General features: G+C 35.7%; 1 long non-coding RNA gene across 1 annotated transcript; it reads right to left on the reverse strand.

Moving 5' to 3' along the window:
* Positions 1-603: 603 nt before the first annotated feature.
* Positions 604-17,597, reverse strand: LOC139354815 (uncharacterized). The gene is made up of 2 exons (XR_011605675.1): positions 17,376-17,597; positions 604-853 (listed from the first exon to the last, which is right to left on the reverse strand). It is a non-coding gene; the product is annotated as an uncharacterized lncRNA (long non-coding RNA).
* Between the last annotated feature and the right edge of the window lie 5,217 nt (positions 17,598-22,814).

Below are 22,814 nucleotides of genomic sequence, written 5' to 3' on the forward strand. Positions count from 1 at the left end.
TAGTTGGAAGACGAATTCTCTGTTGTACTTTTATACGATGAGCTAGATTTACCGATGATATGATCGGATCTGAGGTATTCAAAGATCTTTGGAATACGTCCTTCAAAGTGTGGCTTCGACTGCTTTTCCTTGCATAATTCAGCGTATCCGATTTATAGATTTTACCTCATTAAAAGTTGTTTTTGCCTAAGCCATCAAACAGGGCAACAAAAAGACAAATTTATATACAAAGTGTTCGCAGATGAGAAGTGCTGAAAAATTTACAGTATGCTAGATAAACATAAGAAATTAGTCATAAACCTTAAAGCAAAGGCGCACCGCCAACAACCCAATTTATTCAACTTATTTTTTTGTTATGTATTAAGGGAACCAAAATGCAAATTATTAGAGGGCGATAGTATGACCTTCAAAATGGCATACAAAATAAGTCCGCCCTAATGTGCATATTATTACAAGAATCAGTTCTTAACAGCAGGTATAACCTGAGTTATTGCCTTAATAAAAATATAATCTTTATTTTGCGGTTTAAGCCAATGCTCCCGGAATGTAGTAGATTATACGTGTTCGGTTTTTCTAAAATACGATTAATTAAACAATGCTTAGTATATAAACAATATTGAGATTATTTAATTTCCATTTAAGCGGGGTAAACAATTAATTTTTAATACATATGACTTGAAGGCAGTCCACTTAGTGATGAATCGCACCGGTATTGTGAGGAACACGACTATAGTATATATATAGTATATATATTTAAAAACGTGCTATGAAAGTCCTATTGAAGCAACTTACACGCCGATCGAAAGGTATTGTGACTTAGTCAAATAAGTCGGTTGGTTCAGGATAAATTACGCTGAAAGTATAAAAAGTTTAATTTAATTTTTACAAACATAAGCTTTAAATGTTACCAAAATCATTTATTTTTATACCCGTTACTCATAGAGTAAAAGGGTAAACTAGATTCGTCGGAAAGTATGTAACAGGCAGAAGAAAGCGTTTCCGACCCCATAAAGTATATATATTCTTGATCGGGATTACTAGCCGAGTCGATCTAGCCATGTCCGTCTGTCCGTCTGTCTGTTCGTCCTGATGAACGCTGAGATCTCGGAAACTATAAGAGCTAGGCTATTAAGATTTGTCGTGCAGATTCCTGAGCTTTCAGCAAAGTGCCACGCCCACTCTAACGCCCACAAACCGCCCAAAACTGTGGCTCCTACAGTTTTAATGCTAGAATAAAAATTTTAACTGAAATGTATTTTTCTCATCAATATCTATCGATTGACCCAAAAAAAGTTTGCCACGCCCCCTTTAACGCCCACAAGCCGCCCAAGCCTGTGACGCCCACAATTTTCATGCTATATAAAAAATTTTAACTGAAATGTATTGGTCCCGTCAATACCTATCGATTGATCAAAAAAATTTGCCACGCCCACTCTAACGCCCATAACGCTTAAATCTGTCTACCGCCGGTAGGTGGCGCATTTTAATCTCGCTTTGCTGCTTACATATCTCCATTTCCCTTTAGTCCCTTTAGCTGAGTAACGGGTATCTGATATTCGAGGTACTCGACTATAGCGTTCTTCCTTGTTTATTTTATGCAATCTTTTTCTCAAGCTTTATCAAAATGGTACAGGTTCTTGCCCAAGCGGTCTATTGTATTGCAGCGTGCAGAATGATAAATACTTAGAATGTATATTTATTCAGTGGATTACGTCACGAAGGTTTATATCAGAACTTTTGTATGTTAAAAGTAGGTAGGATATACCGGTTTTGGAACGAACTTATACCGGAAGCCGGTTCTGGCACGGTTTTTTTATACCGGTTTCGGCACGAATTTATACCGGAAGCCGGTTCTGGCACGGTTTTTTATATTTTTATAACGGAAGTCGATTCTGGCACGCGTTTATTTATCAGTTCTGCTACGCATTTTTATACCGGAAGATGAATTCTGAAACACTTTTTATACCAAGAACTTTCTAGAATATTCTCGATCCTCATTTACCATCCTCATTTCTCCCTTTTCAGCATTTCATCATTCCTCCTTTATCGTTCCACTTCCCCTCCCACTCCCCCTTCCACTTTCCTGTCCTCATGTACGATCGTTGAAGGCTTTAAATATTTTTTTGTTCAGTGTACAGTGGAATATTATGTGAATATTAAAATATTCCAATGTACACTGAAAATAAACAATATTTTACCTGTCACCCTCCCACTTTCCCTTCCTCATGCACACGATCGTTGCGTCTAAAGTCCAAAGTCTAAATAAGTCTCTATTGGTATATTTATCAGAACTAATAAAATTTATATCAATATTTCAAAGCAAAAAAAAAAACAAAAATGGTTGTTATTAACTGCGAATTTTGCGGAAACATTTTTCAGAATGGCGCCTCATTAAGGCGGCACATAAATACGAAGCATAACAATAACAGCCCTGTGTCTAGTTACAATCCTACGTCTAGTAACAATCCTAGGGCTAGTGAAATTCGTTATTATAATGTCTGTAATCTAAATGTTGCAAAATTGGTCGCACCACTTACGCACCAACTCGCATAAACAGTTATCTAGTGCACAAATAAGTGACTTAAGGTGTAAAAGAAATGCATTTCGCAATCGCATTGAAACGTATATAATCACAAATCCCAATAAAGAATTCTTCGAAATCGCATTACTTCAGCAATCAATTTAAAACCAAGTGATAAATTTACTCCAAGACGTTAAAAAATACAAGTCAATATAAAACTTAATTTCGAATAATTTTGCAATTATGTTTTAGTTAAAGAGAGTGAAGATCCTTGCCAAATCAACCTTTAGTCATTTCAATCGAAAATTCAAACTTTAAATCAAACATTGTGTGAGAATGAAGTTATAAATGGAACATTCGATGATTTATATAACCATAAAATAAATAAAATGAGTGAATTTCATGAGCGAGACAGTGGTTGGTCATTAAATGAAAAAGCGCATTTGGAAGTGAATATAAATTAATTTTAGCCCATAAGAGGTTAAAAAAAGCCTGCATCAATGTACAAAATAATGAAATGACGTGCTATCGGCAAGTCCTCGCTAGTGTAATCTGCAACTATTATCTACCACTTTTGTCAAAACAAATAAGACCATAAAGCGAACTCGCCAGCTAAAGCAAAAACAATTACTGCATCTGAACAGTTACAAAAGTGCAAGTGCATCGGGCAGCAGCTTAACAACAACAACCATGACACGACCACCAGACATAAACCAAACCACACCGCGAGAAAAAACTCCCTACCATACACCCAAATTCATCGTCATTAAAAGAAAAGACAACAATGCATCCTTTGAAAAAGTTAGTCCATTCATCATCAAAAAAGTTATTGACTATACATGCTGCGGGGAAGTAACGTCATTTTCAAAGACCAAAGCAGCTACTCTTCTTGTCAAAAGCAAAGACCTACTCCAAGCTCAATGGCTAATAAAATTCACTAAATTCCACGACTTTGAAGTTGAAACATCTGAACACAATACACTTAACTATTCAAAAGGAGTTATCTATTCCAATGAACTCCGATACATAAGCAAGGAAGATATTCTCAATGAACTCAAGACGCAAAACGGCACCGAAGTAGATAAAATAAACGGAAAGAAAGATAATAATGTTGAAGACACTTGACTCATCATTCTCACCTTCGCCACCACCACCTTACCCGAAACCATAAATTGGGTATGAACGTGTTAAAATTCAACCACGCATTCCTCGACCTCTTAAATGCCGAATCTGCTAAAAATGTAATCACGCCACCAAAGCCTGCAATAACGAGAAAACTTGCTCTAACTGCTCTGAAGTTTACTCCCCCTACGACGAAGACTGCACCAAGCCTAAAATCTGCATCAACTGCAAACACCTCGACAACCCTCATCAAAGCCCATTGGACAAGAATTGCCCAACATTTATTAAACAAAAAGAAATAATGGCTATTAAAACAATAGAAAATGTTGACTTCAAAAGCGCCACAAAAATCTACATTCAACGTCACTTCCACAAGTCCACTCCTTACTCCCAAGTTGCAAGGCAACAGCAAAGCAGACAAATCGAAAACAGTTAATACAAACCAACTACAACACTCGAAGGAATCCAAGCAACACTGCAAAGGAACGTAAGGAACTCAAATGAGTACTAATAATAAACCTTTTCTTTACATTTAATGCTTAAATTTATTCAATGGAACATCCATGGGTATAGAAATAACTACATCGAACTCCAAACCCTGATCAAGACCTTTAACCCCCTAATTCTTGCCCTACAAGAAACACACATAACCAACTTTAACTCTCTACCCATTCCCATTAACTACACACTCTACCAACAATGCTGAACCAACTCTTACGGTGGCGCAGCATTCCTGATACATAACTCAATATCGCAAAGACAAATCTCAATCACCCAAGACTTTGAAGCAAATGGAGTCTCAATAGATACAAAACTTAAACTAAACATATTATCAGCCTACATTTCACCAACTAAGTCCTTTAACAGAAGTAACTTAGAAAACGTCCTCTGCTTCGACAACACACCCACTTTAGTCATCGAAGACTTTAATAGTTGGCACCCCTACTGGGGCTCTCCTAGCCCTAGTACCAGAGGCAATATTATTGCCAAATTCCTAGACCGTTCAAATTACGTTTTATTAAACGACAAAAGCCCCACCCACTTCTCCACTCACAACTCTTTCAGACATATAGACTTATCCTTTTCTTCATCCACTATAGCCCCAGAATTTCTCTGGGAAACAATACACGACCTCTACGGAAGTGATCACCTCCCTATCTTAACCTCAATGAACATTAATACCTCCCCCTCATCCTGCACCTCCAAACCCTCCTATAACTTAAAGAAAACAAACTGGGAAGCATACAAAAAATCATTTCGAAAAAATTCTACTGGCAAGCCACCGAGCGAAAGTGTCACTAAAGAAGCAGCTATGTTAAGAACAATTATTACCCACAGCGCGCACCAATCAATCCCTCAGAACTCTACTTTTCAAATTCCTAGAACCGTCCCTTGGTGGAATCAAAACTTATCAATTTTAAAGAAAGCCAAATCGTCTAAATGGTCAATACCAAAACGTAACATTACTACTTATAATATAATTGAATACAAAAGAGCCAACGCTAAACTAAAAAAACCATTAAATTTCACATCCGATATTAGTCCCTTCTCATCTCTATTTCGTTCATCGAATTTAGCAGCGCACTCAACTCGCTGAATGGCAAAACTCCAGGCCTAGATCGCGTCTCTTACACTATGATCAACAACTCCCCCATATCATTCAAACACAGAGTCCTTAACCATTTTAATTCACTTCTAGAGTCCTCAAGCCTAAAAACATAGCCTTGTACTTTCCATTCTAAAACCCCAAAAACTGTAAACAGACATTAAATCGTACCGCCCGATATCCCTAAATTCATGCCATACCAAAACATTTGATAAAATTATCGCGAAGAGACTGTGGTGGTTTGTTTTAAATAACAATCTAATCAACAGCAATCAGGTTGGATTTAGAAGGGGAAGATCTGTTATGGACAGTCTACTCTTAGTAGACCACAGAGCAACAAGATCCCTTCCCTCAAGAAACGCATTATATTGATCTCTCTTGATTTCAACAATGCTAAATTAGGCATCCACTTCGTAATTAACCAGCTCAAGAAATGGAAAATAGGCAAAGGCATATTAAATTACGTCCTTAACTATATGAAAAATAGAAAAATATTCATTAAATCCGGCATCCCCCAGGGGTCTCCAAACTCAGTAATTCTCTTTCTCATAGCTTACAACACACTCTCCCATATTATCTCCATACCCAAAAAAAAGAAACTAAGAGCATACGCCGATGACTTCCATCTTATAATCAAACACAATAAACAAAAAAACCCCACTATGTTACGTACATACAAAGATTAACCCCGGTAAAACAACTGTCTTAAGTTGAGGGTAGTGGCCGCTAATGACTAACAACCCTCAGATTGATAAGGGCAAAACAGAAATACCATTCAACAACTCACGGGTGACGCGTGGCCAGAACAACGACCACGATCGACCTGCTCGTAACCGTACTTCAGTAAGATGGCAAAATGCACCAGCCGGCCGTTGACTCCTAAGATAGGGGAAATGGAGAAACAGTACCCATAGGTGGGAAAACCTAATTAATTCATACAATATGGGGGGCTAGCGAAAGCTCTAGTCCGGTATAAAAGATTTAAGCCAAATAGAGAAGACAGACAGAAATTTTTCTGATCTCCCTGACAGTGGTCTAGAAGTACAACTCTCATTAACACAGACCACGACTGGAAGAAGGCTGGTGTCCAGAAGGATGTCTTGACCGTTTCCCTAGGATCAACTTCGTCCCGGAGAACGTCCTGATTACCGGCTCTGCGATCGACCACATTCTGAAGGAAGTCAACCTGCCAAATTCCAAAGGACGAAAAGAACTAGTGAACCAAGTGTATGGCCTAAGGACCCCAAGATGGGCAGCAAAACGTCCAAAGTGGCCGGCCATCCAACAGTGAACCGCCATCCAACATTGCACGTATATTTATATATAAACCAATTATAACATCTTCCAAAGCCCAGGATCCGGAGCGTCGAGATCTCATCGCCCAGGATTAGAAGGAGGGTAAGTTTGTCGGAACACGGTTCCTTTCTTATAAATACATGTATATATAGTGACGTGTCTGCACTGCGATTTCTCAACGGTCACCAGTTGAAAGATCGAAACCGTTTACAAATAAACAGAATCGCCAATTTCGGCTTTGATTAAAAACGATACAGAAGCTCGAGATCCCGCATTGCAAACAAACAAAGAAAATTGATTAAGTCCGAACGTCAACAATGACGTAATTCAATAAACGTAAAAATCCAATAGGATCGCAAAATCCAATAAGACCGAATTATGTAAACATAAACAAAGAAGTGGCGATCGCATCATCCACCTGCGATTGCGTCACCTAATGCACTAACAGTAAATTCTAAGACGCAAACCGTGGTTTCATTCTAACCAATTCTGTAACACACAATTAGTCTTTTTCCAACGTTCTAATAAAGAATAACCAACGAATATAAAAAATCTTCTAAAATTTTTATTCGGGCGAAGAACGACTCATGTAAATGGCGCTGTCGGCAGGATCTCTTTAAAAAATATCCTTGCGAAAAATACAAAGTCGGGAGCTTACTGATCAATTAAAAGGATATTTCTTAACTACTAGGATATCTAGATCAGCGCGTGGAATTGCCCACAAGTAAGCAATTTATTCGACTAGCTCGGAAGTGCAACTAAGAGATCCGCAAAAGAACCTAAGTGCAAATTAAAGGCACTGAACAAATATTATAATAAATTAAACTTCAATCGACTACTAAATAAATCAAATTCGGTCAGTAATAAAGTTGAGTGAAATTTAATTAAACACAACAAAATGGACCAAGAACCACCAGCTCAAGGGCAACCACAAATTGGTGTGGCACCCAACCCATTGACGGAGCAAAACTTAAATCAACTTTTGTCCCAGATCCGGAATATTCCAACGTTTGAAGGAGATCCATCTACCCTAGGAACCTTTGTCAGAAGAGTTAACTACCTTTTGCGTCTGTATCCTACAACCCATGATCGACAGACAAGCGTTATATTTGGAGCAATTGAACTTCAAATCACCGGTGATGCCCAGAGGATTCTGCAAGTTCTACAAGTCAACAACTGGCCAGATCTTAGAGCAGCACTAATTTGTAGAACACCCAACAATTTAATCCAGGCCCAGCTCTTTCAATTCAACCACACCCCAACCAACCCCAAAGAATGGTTCCACAAAATTATAGGTTCCAATCGAATAACAGAAATAATACTTTTGACCAAAATAGGGGAAGTTACCAAGAGTTTCGAAGAAATTTAATTCAGGGACAGCAAAATAATACAATGAATCAAAGCCAACAGCCAAGTGGACGATCAGGCTCAGTTCTCAACCAATCACAAAAGAGAGTCAGAGAAAGTAATAGTGGACAATCAAGAATGCAAGTAGACGAAAATTATAAACAAAATAAGGAGTACAAAGAAGATGTTTATAATGAAAATGAAAATTTTCCAATGCAAGCGTCGGACCAATTACATACATAGAAATAACTATAAATAATCATAATTACCGTTGCCTCGTCGATACCGGTTCATCAATTAACTTAATGAAAAAGAATTTTCTCAACGGGAGCATACATAAAGATCCGACAATTATACGGACTATAACAGGGCATTATGAACTAAATAAATTTGTAAAAGTTGCACCTAATAGTTTATTTACTCAAGAACAAATATTTTATATTCACGACTTTTCTTCCAATTATGACATACTACTAGGACGAAAGTTACTAGAGGCAAACCAGGCAAGTATTGATTATTTAAATAATCGCACCACTATTAGTGGGCGCATTTTTTACACAAAAACATTAGTTTGAAAAATCCAACACAAATAAATGATTTTGAGGCATTGCTAAAATCTAAAAATTAAACTGATGAAATAAATTATGCTGTTCAAAATGAATTAGCAGAGGGAAAAAGTTATCGCTTAGTTAGAAAAAGTTAAATTATTAAAATTAATTAACCAATATAAATGCATTCAATATCGTGATCGTGAAAATTTGACCTTTACGAATGTTGTTAAGCATGAAATAAAAACTCATCATGAAAATCCAATTTATAAAAAACCGTATGGGTATCCTTTTTCATTTGAAAAAGAAGTTGAGTCTCAAATACAGGATATGTTAAAGCAAGGAATAATTAGGCACAGCCTTATTGCAGTCCATTGTGGATAGTACCAAAAAATAAAGATGCTTCAGGTAAACAAAAATTTAGACTTGTAGTAGACTATGGGGGCTTAAATGAGATCACTATTAGTGATAAATTTCCCATTCCCAATATGGACGAAATACTAGGCAAGCTAGGACGGTGTCAATATTTTACCACCATTGATTTGGCTAAAGGTTTCCACCAGATCGAAATGGACCAAAACTCCATAAACAAAACAGCGTTTGCCACAAAGTACGGACACTACGAGTACACACGAATGCCATTTGGATTAAAAAATGCACCTGCAACTTTTCAGCGATGCATGAACAATGTCCTTCGTGAATTAATAAACAAGCATTGCCTTGTTTACTTGGACGATATAATTGTTTTCTCTACATCCCTTGACAAACACTTTACTTCATTAAAAATTGTTTTTGAAAAACTTAAAAACGCTAATCTAAAATTACAACTAGACAAATGTGAATTTTTAAAAAAAAGAAACAGAATTTTTGGGACACATAGTTGGACCAAACGGTGTAATGCCAAATCCAGAAAAGGTTAAGGCAATCAATAAATTTCTAATTCCCAAAACTCAAAAAGAAATAAAATCATTTCTTGGTCTTTGCGGTTATTACAGAAAATTCATTCCAAACTTCGCAGACATTTCAAAACCTTTAACTAAATGTTTAAAAGCTGGTTCTAAAGTGACATTCAAAGATGATACCTTTATTGCAGCATTCAATAAATTAAAACAACTTATCATAAACGATCCCATACTGATTTGTCCAGACTTTGGAAAAAGGTTTCAATTAACTACTGATGCTAGCAACTTTGCATTAGGAGCAGTTCTTCCTCAGGATAACAAACCAATAAGTTTCATTAGTAGGACTCTAAATGCACATGAAGAAAACTATAGTACAATTGAAAAAGAATTATTAGCTATAGTATGGGCAACAAAAACCTTAAGACCCTATTTATTCGGAAGAAGATTTGAGATATTAAGTGACCATAAGCCGTTAGTCTGGCTAAACAATATCAAAGAACCTAATATGAAACTGCAAAGATGGAAGATAAGGTTAGGAGAATATGACTTTGAAATTAAATATTTAGAAGGAAAGCAAAATCACGTAGCCGATGCATTGTCAAGAATCAAAATTAACGAAGTATACTATGGCAGTAACAAAGCAACAGCACATAGCGCTGAAGAAGATAATGAAAATTTAATAACAATTACTGAAAAACCAATCAATCATTTCGCAAGACAGGTAGAAATGATTCGAAGCAATACAGAAGGTGAAGAAATTGAAAATTATTTTAAGAAAGTCAAGATTAAAATAATGTTTAATGAATTAAACATCGAAAAAGCTAAGCAAATATTAATAAAACATTTTTGTACCAAGTCAAGTGCACTTTTCATCGAACACGACTCTGATTTTGAAATCATTCAAGAAGCTTGTCAACAGGTTATGAACACTACTACAAAAATTGTAAGAGCAGTAATTAAATTACAGGACAAAAACTTACGCTGAATTTAAAGAAATTATTGTTAGCAACCACGAAAAACTATTGCACCCAGGAATTGAAAAAATTGTAAGGCTTTTCAAAGAAACCTATTATTATCCCGACTACCAGAATTTAATTCAGAATTTAATTAATGAGTGTAATGTTTGTAACCAAGCAAAAACCGAACATAGAAAAACATCGCTTTTATTAAAAACAACTCCAGAAACAGAATTTTGTAGGGAAATTTACGTCGCAGATATTTACACGATCAAAAATCAAAATTACCTAACTTGTATTGATTTATACTCAAAATTTGGAAGCGCGATTGAATTAAACGGAAAGGACTGGATGAATGTTAAAAGAGGACTTTTTCGAATATTCAATTCAATGGGAAAACCCAGAACCTTGAAAACAGATAGGTATAGTGCTTTTATGAGTATAGCGCTTAAAAATTGGCTGGACACAGAAAACGTAAATATTCAGATAACAACAAGTAAAAATGGAGTATCAGATGTAGAAAGATTACACAAAACAATTAACGAAAAAATACGTGTGATCGAGACCGGCGACAATCCGGAAAATAAACTTATGAAAATGGAAGTAATACTGTATACTTACAATCATAAAATAAAACACAATGCAACAGGTAGAACCCCAGCTGATATTTTTATTTATGCAGGTACCCCTGCATATAATAGCCAAATTATAAAAGAAGCTAAAATAGAACAACTTAATAAAAAACGACACCATTTTGAGGTAAATACCAAATTTAGAAAGGCTCCCATAATTCACGGGAAATTACACAATCCTTATAAAAAGACAGGAAATATAGAACAAATAGATAATGATCATTTTGAGGAAACTAAAAGAGGTCGAAAAATAAAACATTACAAAAAAAACTTCCAGAGACAAAAGAAAGTTAATAAAGGTAAATATTTGCAGGAGGACCCAGATCAAGGCCCAGCGCTTTGACTTTCATCTTTCTGACATCAACGTTAATAATAATGATGCCAATGGGTAACAACCAATTTATAGAAATTAACCCTATAAAATCATACAATGGCTATTTGTTATTTATGACCGACACAATCAACATCCCAGATAGTTTTGAATACCATTGTCTCACAATTAATATTACAAAAACGGAAGAAACTTACAAAAATTTGCTATCACAAGCGTTTGGCTTTAAGGAAATAACGCAGATTAAATATTTAACAGAAAAACTACAAAGAGAAATGAATGGGTTAAAAATTGTTAGGAGAAACAAAAGAGGATTAGCTAATTTTGTAGGAACAGCTTACAAATATCTTTTTGGAACATTAGATAATAATGATAAAGAAGAATTAGAAGAAAAAATCAATGTAATAGCTCAAAACAGTGTACAGGTAAACGAACTAAATAATATAATCGATACAGTTAACAAAGGCATCGATATAATAAACAAGCATCTCGAATACAACGAAAACGAAAAAATTCTTGAATTATTGGTTTTTAATTTAGAACATTTCGCAGAATACATTGAAGACCTGGAAATGGGAATGCAGTTAGCAAGATTAGGAATATTCAATCCAAAGTTATTAAAACACGACTACTTGACAAACATTAATTCTGAGATACTTCTGAACATAAAAACCTCAACTTGGTTTAGGTCAGATTCAAACGAAATTTTAATTATATCCCACATACCCAGAGAAATAAAGAAACTTCCCGTATACGAAATATTACCTTATCCAGATGAAAATAATAAAATATTACAAGATAACACCCAAAACAAATATTACGTATACAGAAATAGTTTGTATAACAAAGAAACAAAAAAACATGTTACCAACACATGTCTTTTAGGTCTCGTTAATCAAACAGATACTAGTTGCAGGTACACAAAAACGCTCTTAACTACCCAAATTAATTATGTCGAACCAAATATCATAGTTACATGGAATTTGTCAAAAACTATACTAAATCAAAATTGTATTAAAAATGAAATTGTAATTGAAGGAAACAATATGATCAAAATACACAATTGCACAATTGCAATTAACGATTTATCCATAAGAATTATAATTCTGACTACACACAAAGCATATACACAAAAAATAATGTCACCAAATTAGACCCAATATCATACATACAAGCAAAAGAAATATTTTTTGAACAAAATAAAGAAAACCAGATTAACAAAATAATTGTAATTGTAACACTTATAAGAATACTTATAAAATACAATAACACAAAAGGTGACGACCCAACAATAGACTCACAAGAGTTACAAGAAATACCAAAACTATACCCCAAAATCACATAAATAACCATACGATTTTGTCTAAGTGATGGGGGAGTGACGTGTCTGCACTGCGATTTCTCAACGGTCACAAATAAATAGAATCGCCAATTTCGGCTTTGATTAAAAACGATACAGAAGCTCTAGATCCCGCATTGCAAACAAACAAAGAAAATTGATTAAGTCCGAACGTCAACAATGACGTAATTCAATAAACGTAAAAATCCAATAGGATCGCAAAATCCAATAAGACCGAATTATGTAAACATAAACAAAGAAGTGGCGATCGCATTCCCTTCCCTAACATCTGTACCAAGTTTCAATTGAATCCCCTTTTTTGTTTAGTTGTGAGAGGCGTAAAGGTAACAAGTTGTTTTGCGTGCTCAGCGATTTTTTGCTATCAAAAAATATGGATCAAAGGATTTGCATCAAATTTTGTGTAAAAAATAAAATTAAGTGCTCCGAAACACTTGAAATGTTGACAGTGGCATACGGTGAAACTGTTCTGAGTAAAAAAAATGTTTACTAGTGGTACAAACTCATCCAAGATGGCCGGGAAGATGCCAATGACGAGCCTCGCTCTGGACGCCCAAGCACGTCAACAACTGATGAAAACGTTCAAGCAGTGAAGAAAATTGTTTTGGAAAATCGTCGAATCACTATCAGAGAAGTGGCTGAAGATGTCGGTATATCGCTTGGCTCGTGCCATGGAATTTTTTCAAACGTTTTGGGCATGAGTCGTGTGTCAGCGAAGTTTGTTCCAAAATTGCTGAATTTTGACCAAAAGAACCGTCGCATGAGCATCGCTCAAGAGCTGTTGGATGACGTAAACGACGACCCAGATCAAAAGGGTCATAACTGGTGACGAATCATGGGTATATTGTTATGATATCGAAACCAAAGCCCAATCGTCACAATGGAAGAGCCCAGGTGAGCCAAGACCGAAAAAAGCACGCCAAGTTCGATCAAATGTCAAAGTTTTGATCACTGTATTCTTCGATTACCATGGCGTGGTGCATCAGGAGTTCTTACCATATGGTCGTACGGTCAATAAACAGTATTATCTGGAAGTTATGCGCCGTTTGCGAGAAGCAATACGATAGAAACGTCCAGAATTGTGGAAAAACAGTACATGGCTTTTGCATCACGATATTGCCCCTGCTCACTCATCTTTGCTTGTGAGAGATTTTTTGGCCAAAAACAACACCACAATAATGCCTCAGCCACCATAATCACCGGATTTGGAAAGGACGGAGATTTGCAACGATTGAAGAGATAAAGACTGCATCGCTGGAAGAGCTCAATGCTATACCGAAAAGTGCTTATGGGAAGTGCTTTGAGGATTGGAAAAACCGTTGGCATAAGTGTATTGTATCTGAGGGGGATTACTTTGAAGGGGACAACATTAATATTGATAAATAAATTAATAGTTTTTCTTATTATCATTTAAGTATACATTCCTCTTTTTATTAATTTTTACATTTTTATATATAATAATTAAATGTTAATTTCTCAGCGGAGAGTATCAGCCTTGTACAATTGCAAGAGCCCTCAGAGCGACGTTTGCAGTCGTGAATAGTCAGAATTTTTGCTGACGTGTGCACCTTCACAGGTGGTAAATTCGATACTCTCCGCTTACAAAAGTAATTGTCAATTAATTTAATTTCCATATGAATTAGCCAACATTAAGTTACTCATCCACGGCGCACGCCAATATAAATATTACCCAATAAATTTGTAATGAAAAAGAATATCAAAACATGATGTGCTAGAGCTTTATTAAGGGGGGTGTGCTGACGCGAGAAGTGGAGTAGGTCAAGAACAATGACATAACTTTCGACAGACAACCTTGACAATAGGGGATCTTTGGCACACGAATGTGTGAAGGGGAGGGATTATGGCCAAAACACAGCCCGATCGTATTGCGATCAAGCGACAGCTGAGCTTGTGGGGCAGTGTGGACTGACGACTGACGAACTTTATGAACTAATATTATTTGCCATGCACTTTAAATATTTATTCTCGTTATGTTGGAGAGGAGAGAGGCTTACCAAGATCCCACGACCCGAATACGACGTAGCTTATGCCTTCGGCCCAAGTCCCTATCAGGACAGGCCCTGTTTGGGCCGGTGGGGATAAATACATTCCGCTATTAACCTACTTGCATTCTCACTTAAAATACGCGTCGAATGACACCTCAACTGTCAAAATCGGATTCTCCAATGTGCTTGTGCTTTATGTCGTTAGAAAGGTATTTTAAAATACTTTGTACCCCTTTCTTACATAATTTGTCTAAATACCACAGTTTAAAAATTATTTGCAGAAGTTTTTTTTTCCGACTTTTTTTCTGCTTTCTCAAAAATGAATTTAAGTTAAATTTGTAGGTGTATAGCCCTTGAGACTCCTCAACTTTTGACATTCGACTCATTGTTGTAAAAAGTCACGCTTTAAAATTATTATCCAACAAAATTTCCACTTGTACCAGTTCAGAACATCTAACACTGGCTGACAAATTGATATTTTTTTTCGTATCCAAACTTTATATAAATGTCCTGAAAATTTTAGATGATGTTGAACAGCTTGATATAGGAAACTTTAAATCGCTAGTTTTGCGGAAAAACCAGCTATAAATAGCTACATTTCGTACCCCCGTAACTGAACTGTGAATTTTTAAAGCTACATGCTTGTGCTATATGTCGTTAGGAAGGTACTATCAAATACTTTGTACGCCTTTCTAACATGATTTGTCGTTTAAAAATTATGGGCAAACTATTTTTTTTAATTTTTAATATTTTTTTTTTTTAAAAAAAGGATTTTGGCTAAAACTTTAAACCGTATTGTCCTTAAGATTCCTCAAGTTTGGACAACATTGAATTTTGTACGTGCGTATCCAACCGCTATTTTAGGGTCATGGAATCATTTAGAAACTTGAACTCTACGTCTTTTGGGAAAGTAGATTAAATATATGATTGATGTTTAAATCAAAAACATCTGATATCAACCAAAAACATCCCTTAACGAGGTAAAAGTTAAATCATGTACTCGAAAAAATCGAAAGGTATTGTGTCCTTGACTAAGTCGATCTTCAGCTTCATAAAAATTGTAAAACTCCTTGCCTACACGGGCTATTGTATTGAAGCATGCCGAATGAGAGAAAGTTAGATAGTGTACTTACTTAGTGGATTGTATGGTAAAAATTTATCACAAAAGTCTTTATCAAAACATATGCAGACCAGTGGCATAAGTATTTTGACAAAACAAAAGTTAAATATACTCATAATTTGAAGTTACTTCTTGTAAAATTTGGCATCACTGGAAAGGTAATTTAAATGCCGTTTGAATGATAAAACTCTTTTCTAAACCCATTCAGTACTTATTGAAAGGTACGAATTTGTGTAAAAATCTACTTTTTCCTAACGCCCGCAAACCGCACAGAAACCTCAAAAAATTGCAATTATAAACTCGGATATCTCAGAAACTGTCAAGGATAGAGAATTAGGATTTCAGATTCAGATTCCGTAGTTTTGTACGCAGCGCAAGTTACGCGAATATGCCACGCCCACAAACCACCCAAGCCTGTGGCGCCCACAATTTTCTTGCTAGATAAAAAATTGTAACGGAAATGTATTAGTCTCGTCAATACCTATCGATTGATTCAAAAAATGTTTGCCACGCCCACTCTAACGCCCACAAGCCGTTGTACTTTTATACGGTACGCTGGATTTACCGATGATATGATCGGATCTGAGGTATTCAAAGATCTTCGGAATACGTCCTTCACAGTCTTGCTTCGACTGCTTTTCCTCGCATAATTCAGCGTATCCGATTTATAGATTTTACCTCATTAAAAGTTGTTTTTGCTTAAGCCATCAAACAGGGCAACAAAAAGACAACTTTATATACAAAGTGTTCGCAGAAAAGTAGCAAAAGGAAAGTCGCGTTTTTGCAGAGCTCCCGAAACAGTCGCTTAAAAAGTCTATAAAATCTAGAAACATTAACAATTTGTATCGGACTATAAGCCGCCTGTGGTCTATGATCATTTAGCGTTCAAATCGTGCGTGTCATCTCCATACTTTTGTTTAAAAACACTTAAAACACATTTCTTTTGGTCGAAAGTGTAAAGATAAAAGAAAGGAAACATTCACACACATATACTGCAGTGCACAAAGACTGAAAACTACCGAAAACACACTCAAATCAATAACTTATACAATTACACAAATCACTCAAACTCAAAATTGATCAAAACAACAACAGTATAAGTGCATCAAAGCGACTAAGGAGTGAAAAGTCGAGTACCGAAATCAAGGTAGCTTGCACGTCGGACACACAATTGCTGCAACAAATTGATGCAAAATTCACGAGTCAACGTAAAGAAATCAACATGGAACTGTTGCAGCTGATCGACGATAAATTTGCGGAGCAAAGGGAGTCACTGGGTAGAGAGTATCGAGAGAGCGAGGCCCGCTTTCTCAACACTCTACAGGCTAAATTCGATGCAATGAACACCGAAATACACAACCTTACGAAACGAGTGCGAGAGCTGGAAACCGAGGCAAAAGAGGTGAATACACTGAAACAACAAGTGTGTGAACAGGATGCTCAACTGGCAGCAAAGTGCAAAGCACAGGAGGTCGCGGATGTTGCATGCAACCTGCGCTGGCATGGTGTACCGCACGTCGAGGGCGAAAATTTAAACACCCTTTTCAATCGACTCTGTTTCTCACTACACCTGACCCCTCCTCCGCGAGTTAGGTCTTTTTTTCGAGTCCGACCGCGCCAAAGAAACTCACTTGTTGACCCAATAATAATAATAAAAATGGATCACGTGCGCGAAAAAGCTGTGCTGCTGCGGGCGATTGGAGTGCACCGACAAACAACAAAATCGCAGCTGAGCTTACAGCTGATCGGTTTTGACTCGCCGGCATTTATATACTTAAACGAACAATTAACGAAAACAAATTACGACATTTTTAAGCATGCCATGCGCCTCAAAAAACAAAAGCGCGTAGCGGTCGTCTTTACTCGCCGTGGAGACGTATTTGTTAAGCCTATAGACGGAGGAGAGGCTTACTAAGTGCAAAGCTCCAATGAGCTTTCTGATCTGAGTAGTGATGTGGGCGAAATCAACTCAAGCAGAGATGCCGCTTTAGAGAATAATTCATTTCGTAATTAAAATATTTTTTATCTCTATATTAGGATTTCCAATTAGTTTAATATTTTTATCTCTTGTTATTCATATGTTTAGGATCAGTCGCATTGTTAATTTAGTAGTCTGCCTAATTTTTTGTCTGGTGTGCAGTCCTTGTTTTTTTATTTTGAAATTTAAAACTATTAACAATGGAAGAAAACCTTAATAATTCAACAGCAAATAGTCGTGCCCTTCTGTGCATCCTGGCAAAGCAGAGACCTGGTCTCAAGATTTGTCATATAAATGCCCAAAGCCTGCCAAAGAAAATTGAAGAGTTTAGGTACATGTTTGTAAATTCGGAAATGGATGTTATATGCGTGTCTGAAACATGGTTTGTCCAGAGTCTATGTGATGTGCTAATATCGTGTGATGGATATAATGTGTACCGTTCTGATCGTGTTAGTCATGGGGGAGGAGTTGCTATATATGTAAACAAAAAATTAAAAGCCAAAATTATTTGCCAACACAATAAACAGTGCAATAGAATATAATTTTCTTGAAATACAAAACCCGATTATTGAGAAAAATCTGTTAATTGGCTGCATTTATCGTCCGCATTGCAACACAAACTATGATGATTTAATCAATATTCTGACAGACATTACAGTAAACTTCACTGATGTAATCCTTGCAGGCAATTTTAATAGTGATATTCTGAGGGAATCTCACCTTACCAGCAACGTGGAATCGCTAGGTCTGAAACCAGTGAATCTTTCATTTCCAACCCACTTCAGCAGAACACGTAACACATTATTAGATTTGTTTTTTGTGAGTGATGTTAATAAAATATGTTTGTATGATCAGCTAATCGTTCCATCCTTTTCAAAACATGACCTTATATACCTGACCTATAGCTTTGACCTAAACTACACGGACCATACAATATTTTATCGTGATTTTAATAATATTAATTACATACTGTTGAACGAAGCATTTGACCTGTGTGTATGGAACAATATTTACAGTCTTCCAACAGTCGATCGTCAACTTAAACTTCTACAACATAATATTAGCCACTTATACGATAGTTTTGTCCCAGTTAAAAGTAAAACAATTCGACCGTCCGAAAAACCATGGTTTACTAATAATATAAAATTGGCAATTATAAAACGAAATGAAGCATACCAGAAGTGGAAGAGATACAAAACACCGCAACACCACAGCATGTTTGTATCTCTGAGAAAAACGGTTACCAAACTAATCGACTCTGCAAAATCAAACTTTTTTAGCCAAAAATTTAAAAACTCAACCTCTTCGAGTCAAACATGGAAACAGATTAAAACTCTAGGGATAGGTAAACAAAAGACATCACAGGAACTAGATGTTGACATAGATGAACTCAACCTTAAATTAGCAGAATGCCAAGTTCCAGAGGTCACAACCAACACGTACCTGAATTCAGTACCTGATAACATCTGTGATACTAGGTTTAGATTTATGTGTGTTGACCAATGTGATGTCTTAGATAATATTCTTAAAATTAAGTCTAACGCAATTGGACCTGACGATATTCATCCTAAATTTATAAAAATTCTACTTCCTAAACTTATCCCATACCTTACGCACACATTTAACACGGCTCTTACCACGTCTACGTTCCCTGATTGCTGGAAAACCGCCAAAATTATCCCAATACCAAAATCAAACAAAGAATATCGGCCGATATCTATTCTTCCGTACCTCTCGAAGGTGTTTGAAAATATTGTCGCATCACAAATAAATAATTTTATATCTGTCAATAGCCTCTTAAATGACCATCAATCTGGATTTAGAAAAAATCGTAGCTGCACTTCAGCCGTCAAACTTTTGTGTTCGTATCTTAAAAATCGTCGTCAATATGTTGTATCGTCAAATATTTGTTCTTCGTTTGCCTATCTGAAGCGTGGTGTACCCCAGTGTTCGGTTCTTGGACCACTATTATTCACACTTTATATAAATGATCTTCCTTCTGTGCTGTCGAAATGTAATGTCCATTTATATGCTGATGATGTTCAGATGTATGTTAGTCGTCCCTTAAACAGAATTAGTGAGTGTTTAGATATTTGTAGAATGGAGCTTGGAAGAGTAAATGAATGGGCAAAAAACAACGGTCTAGCCATCAATCCATTGAAATCTAAGTGCTTAATCATTTTTAAGAAGAAATTATGCAATATTGAACTGACCCCCCTGATGATTAACAAAACACCAATTGAGTACGTGGAAACCGCCAATAATTTGGGTATCACATTTAATAGAACCTTGAACTGGAATGACCACGTAAACAAAGCTGTAGGCAAAACATACGCACTAATAAGATCCTTGTCACTAGTTAAATGTTCCTTACCTGTTAGTGTGCGTCTTCTAATTGCCAAGTCTTGTATAATACCCACACTCTTTTATGGTCTAGAGATCTATGCAAATTGTGATGTAGCAAGTCAACATAAGCTGAAAATAGCATACAACAGTATTGCGCGTTTTATATTTCATTTGCATAGATCTGACCATGTAACTCAATTTTCTTACAAGATATTTGATATAAGCTTGGCAGATTATATGAAAAGTAGAACAATAATCTTTTTACACAAAGTTATATACACCAGGGAGCCATCGTACTTATTTGAAAAATTACAATTCTCCAGATCTACAAGAACAAAGAATATTATCTGCATCCGACACAGGTTTCTGCTTTCAAATAGACAATTTTTTATAAATGCGATTAGAACGTGGAACGAGCTTCCCAACTACATAAAAGAAACTAGGAGCGCAACACTATTTAAGACAAAACTTCTCTCACTAAAAAATAGCAGTTCTAGTCTACTATAAGGTATATTATCCTATTTTAACATTGCGACTTATCCCCAAAACCTTTTCCTTAGTTTTTTAATTTCGATTTAACTTCATTTCTATTTATCTAAATGTTCAACAATAAATGTAACAATGTATGTCATTAGATTTAAGAACCAATTTTGTCCAAATTTAAATATGTTTACCAGTTGTGACTAGCGCTGTAATTTATAAGTTTTAAAACTTGTAGCGTTAGGAAGCCTAAAACAATAAATAATAATAATAATAAAAATAATGAGAAGTGCTGAAAAATTTACAGTGTGCTAGATAAACATAAAAAATGAGTCATAAACCTTAAAGCCAATGCGCCAACAACCCAATTTATTCAACTTATTTTTTTGTATGTATTAAGGGAACCAAAATGCAAATTATTAGAGCGTGAGAGTATGACCTTCAAAATGACATACAAAATAAGTCCGCCCTAATGTGCATATTATTACAAGAATCAGTTCCTAACAGCAGGTATAACCTGAGTTATTGCCTTAACAAAAATATAATCTTTATTTTCGGTTTAAGCCAATGCTCCCGAAATGTAATAGAATTATAGGTGTTCGGTTTTTCTAAAATACGATTAATTAAACAATGCTTAGTATATAAACAAAATTGAGGTTATTTAATTTCCATTCATGCGGGATAAACAATTAATTTGTAATACATATGACTTGAAGCCAGTCCACTTAGTGATGAATCGCATCGGCGACTATAGTATATATATTTCAAAATGTGCTATGAAAGTCCTATTGAAGCAACTTACACGCCGATCGAAAGGTATTGGGACTTAGTCAAATAAGTCGATTGGTTCAGAATAAATTACGCTGAAAGTATAAAAAGTTTTATTTAATTTTTACAAAAATACGCTTTAACTGTTACCAAAATCATTTATTTTTGATTTTTATACACTTGCACAGGGTATAAAGATTTCAGTCAGAAGTTTGCAACGCAGTGAAGGAGACGTTTCCGACCCCATAGGGTATATATATTCTTGATCAGCATCACTAGACGAGTCGATCTAGCCATGTCCGTCTGTCCGTCTGTCCGTCCGTTTCTACGCAAACTAGTCTCTCAGTTTTAAAGCTATCGGGTTGAAACATTCCCAAAAGTCTTATATCTTTTGCAGGTAGTATATAAGGCGGAACCAGCCGGATCGGACAACTATATCTTATAGCTCCCATAGGAATAATCGGAAAAAAAAGTTAAAAAATTATATCTTTGGTGTTTTTTAACATATTACCTCCTTTCCCTGGAAATAACATTTTTTAATTAGTTTTGAATTTCGAATTCAATTTTATTAAAATCGGAAGACTATTTCATATAGCTGCCATAAGAACGATCGTAAAATTGGTGGGAAAATAATATGAAACAAATTATAGCTTCGGTGTTCCTTAACATATAACCTCCTACGCTTGGAAATAACATTTTTTAATTAGTTCTGAATTTCGAATTTAATTTTATCAATATCGGACGACTATATCATATAGCTGCCATAGGAACGATCGGAAAATTGGTAGGAAAATAATATAAAACAAATTATGGCTTCGGTGTTTTTTAACATATAACCTCCTACGCCTGGAAATAACATTTTTTAATTAGTTCTGAATTTCGAATTTAATTTTATCAAAATCGGACGACTATATCATATAGCTGCCACAGGAACGATCGGAAAATTGGTAGGAAAATAATATAAAACAAATTATAGCTTCGGTGTTTTTTGACATATTATCTTATACTATTGGGAATATCATATTTTGGGTTTTTAAATTTAATAATTGAAGCTGCAAGGGTATATAAGCTTCGGCTTGCCGAAGCTTACTTTCTTTCTTGTTTTCAATCTTTTTCTCAAGCTTTATCAAAATGGTTCAGCTTCTTGCTCACGCGGTCTATTGTATTGCAGCGTGCTGAATGAGAAAAACTTAGAATGTATATTTATTCAGTGGATCGTATTACCTCACGAAGGTTGATATCAGAACTTTTGTATGTTGAAAGTAGGTATGATATACCGGTTCTGGCACGGTATTTTTATACCGGTTCCGGCACGAATTTATACCGAAAGCCGGTTCTGGCACGGTCTTTTATATTTTTATACCGGAAGTCGATTCTTACACGCGTTTTTATATCGGTTCTGGCACGCATTTTTATACCGGAAGATGAATTCTAAAACACTTTTTATACCAAGAATTTTCTAGAATATTCTCGATCCTCATTTACCACCCTCATTTCT

The sequence above is a fragment of the Drosophila suzukii genome, unplaced genomic scaffold (genome assembly GCF_043229965.1).
Source record: "Drosophila suzukii unplaced genomic scaffold, CBGP_Dsuzu_IsoJpt1.0 scf_25, whole genome shotgun sequence".
NCBI classification, from domain to species: Eukaryota; Metazoa; Arthropoda; class Insecta; order Diptera; family Drosophilidae; genus Drosophila; species Drosophila suzukii.